General features: G+C 32.5%; 1 pseudogene; it reads right to left on the reverse strand.

Moving 5' to 3' along the window:
• Positions 1 to 1,416: 1,416 nt before the first annotated feature.
• Positions 1,417 to 1,608, reverse strand: LOC126021268 (uncharacterized; annotated as a pseudogene).
• Between the last annotated feature and the right edge of the window lie 1,710 nt (positions 1,609 to 3,318).

Genomic DNA, 3,318 nt, shown 5'->3' on the forward strand with positions numbered 1-3,318 from the left:
CTTCAGGGTGGAGAAACCCTGTATCTGTTACGCCAAGGGAATTCCCTTTTTAATTTCTCCAATACTAACTGTGCCCATGCAAAAAAAAAAAAAAGAAAGAAAGAAAAGAAAAAGAGAAATGAAAGAAAAAACAACCAAACCAAAAAAAACCTCACAAAATCAGCCCTCCTTTCTTCTTTTTTCTTTCTTCTTGTGTAGTTGTTATTTAGTTTTGCTGTTGTGTTTTTGTCATTGCTTGTTTTGTTTATTTTTGTTTTTTTTGTTATTCACTTTTCTTTTTTCTTTTAAATTGATATTGATAGCTCCTAGAAGGACTCCTTCCAGCTTTCTTCTTCCTTCCTTCCTTCCTTCCTTCCTTCCTTCCTTCCTTCCTTCCTTCCTTCCTTCCTTCCTTCCTTCTTTCCTCCCTTCCTTTCTTCCTTCTTCCTTCCTTCCTTCCTTCCTTACTTCCTTCCTTCCTTCCTTCCTTCCTTCCTTCCTTCCTTCCTTCCTTCCTTCCTTCCTTCCTTCCTTCCTTCCTTCCTTCCTTCCTTTCCTTTCTTTCTTTCTTTCTTTCTTTCTTTCTTTCTTTCTTTCTCTTTCTTTCTTTCTTTTCTTTCTTTCTTTCTTTCTTTCTTTCTTCCTTCCTTCCTTCCTTCCTTCCTTCCTTCCCTTCCTTCCTTCCTTCCTTCCTTCCTTCCTTCCTTCCTTCCTTCCTTCCTTCCTTTCTTTCTTTCTTTCTTTCTTTCTTTCTTTCTTTCTTTCTTTCTTTCTTTCTTTCTTTCTTTCTTTCTTTCTTTCTTTCTTTTTCTTTCTTTCTTTCTCTTTCCTATCCCAACAGAATTACAGAAATTGAATCATCTTGTTCTACCTCATAAATTGAGTGGGGGAAGTGGATGCTACCAGGAGCAAACAGATGCATGAAAATTGGGTGGTAATAATAAGTGATCAGACCTAAATGCCAAACCCAAAGTCAACGACAACAGAATCAAGATACCCAGTCTACAACAAATTATATACAAAGGTATATAACTAGCTGTTTACACTAGCTGTCCAGGGGGCAAAGCGAAAGAGGTATGGGATGCATGCTGAGAACAGGGGCAGAGGGAAGACAACATTGGTGGTGGGAATGCCCTAATTCACTTTCACTATGTACCTTAAATATAACTGTGAAAGACATGTCACTCATTTTGGTCAAAATAAAAATTAAAAATAAATTGACTTAATAAAAAATGAAAAAAGGTTAAAGTTGTTAAAGAAGATAAATTTTCAAAGAAGACATATAGCTACCTAAGAGGTACTAAGAATAAAGCACAGCATTACTGATCATCAGATTAAAATATTCACTAAATCCACAGATATTTTATCACTCTGTGAGAATGGCTATTACTAGAAAAAATAAACACAAGAAATTACAAGGGATGGCAAGACTGTGAAAAAAAGAAAAAATATATTGTTTTCTTTTTCTTTTTCTTTTTTTTTTTAGTCCCCCACTACCACAAATTATGCAGTCGAGTTTCCCACATTTGGGGAAATCTCAGGGGTCAGAATATCCAGAGTGCGAGGGATAAGCCTCACCCTGGAAAAAACACCTTCGTGATTATGGTATCTCCCCTGTCAGGTAAGTTTTGTTGATGCAGATATACAAAGTGGTGTAGCTACTATAGAAAACAATACGTGGACATCTGTCCTCCAAAAAGATAGAACTGCTGTAGTTTTTTAAATACAGGCCAAAATGGACCAGAGAGATGGTACAGTGGGTAAAGTTCTTGCCTTGAATTCAAATAACCCAAGTTTGTTTCCTGACACTACACATGGTCCCTGGAGTACTGTCAGCTGTGATCTATGAGCATAGATCTTGGACTAAACCCTGAATGTCAATGAATGTGGCCCCAAACAAACAAGCAAAAATATAAAAGATATCAATACTGAGAAAAATTTATTGGGTACAGCAATCTAGATAACATTATAATATTTTATACTGAGCAGATATAATAGCAATGTGAGAGAAATTTCAGATTTTAGAAATAGAAAGTGATGAGTTTGAGGAACCAGTGTATTTCAGATAAAAATTTTTGTGAAAGTTAACTATGAAAAATAAATAATGTGTGAACTAAAAGGAGTTGGGTTTTAAGAAATTATAGGCCAGAGGTTATTTGTATTTGTTTCCGATCTAGTAAAATAAAGATACTTTGAATGGAAGACAAAAGTCTTAAAATAATAAAAATTTACAAATCCACGATCTATAAAATAATTTCTTCCATAAAAAAGAAATTACAGAAAAAATAAAGAAAACGAATTTAAGCCAAAACTTTAGCATAACCCTAAATTCTAAACACAGATTGCAAAATACATCACATTATGAAACAAAAATGTTCAACAATTAAGTAGAGAAACTACTCAACCAAGAAATTAAAATCCATTAGCATTTGTATGTCCAAAAGAATTACAATCTAATACACAAAACAAAAGTTGTTAAAAATATAAAGATAATTAAACAAAGTTATAGTCACAATGATAGAAAATATTTTTTAAAACTTTCAGAATTTTGTAGGTAATAAAATCGACAAATGGATGAGCACACACAGATGGTTTGGATAACCATTAATTCTCTATGAAATCTTACAAAATCTAATCGCATACTTTAAAAGTAAATCATTCTTTACTCAAAAATGTAATCAAGTATCAAAACAAGTTAATTCAAAGCTGAAGATCAAATACATAGCATATATAAATACTTTCAACTTGGTTATTACTCAAATATATACCTAACAAAAACAATGAGGTATTTTGACTTTCCCTTTTGGATATAAAAAAGACAGAAAAACAATAATGCAAAATAATAATGAGAATATGGAAAACTTTGAATTAATTTACAATAATTTTGTCAGTAAAAACCATCATGCTTTCTGCAATTGATATGGCATTAAAATTGACCATAAAATTATTTTAAACAATTTACAGTATACCTAAGGGAGTTTTTTTGTCTTCGGCACAATATTATTTAGACACTTTGGCACTCCTTTATCACCACTAGACAAAAATTTCAACAAATAATGACCTTGAAGAAAAATATGGAAGAGATGAACATAACAGACATAAATAGGACTTGTCATCCTCAAAAGTCAAGTACACATTATTTTCCAGTATACATAAAACATTTTCAACATGGAACACATGCTAGGTCAAAAATACATTTCATAATATCAAGAAGATAGAAATTATTTCAACTGTCCTCTCAGACCATGATGGTTTAAAAAGTGAAAGTTAATTTACAATAATTTTGCCAGGTTCCTCTTTATCCTTCCCGCCTTCAAAATGTGTTTATGCTCCCTTTGG

Source organism: Suncus etruscus, chromosome 10 (genome assembly GCF_024139225.1).
Source record: "Suncus etruscus isolate mSunEtr1 chromosome 10, mSunEtr1.pri.cur, whole genome shotgun sequence".
Lineage (NCBI taxonomy): Eukaryota > Metazoa > Chordata > Mammalia > Eulipotyphla > Soricidae > Suncus > Suncus etruscus.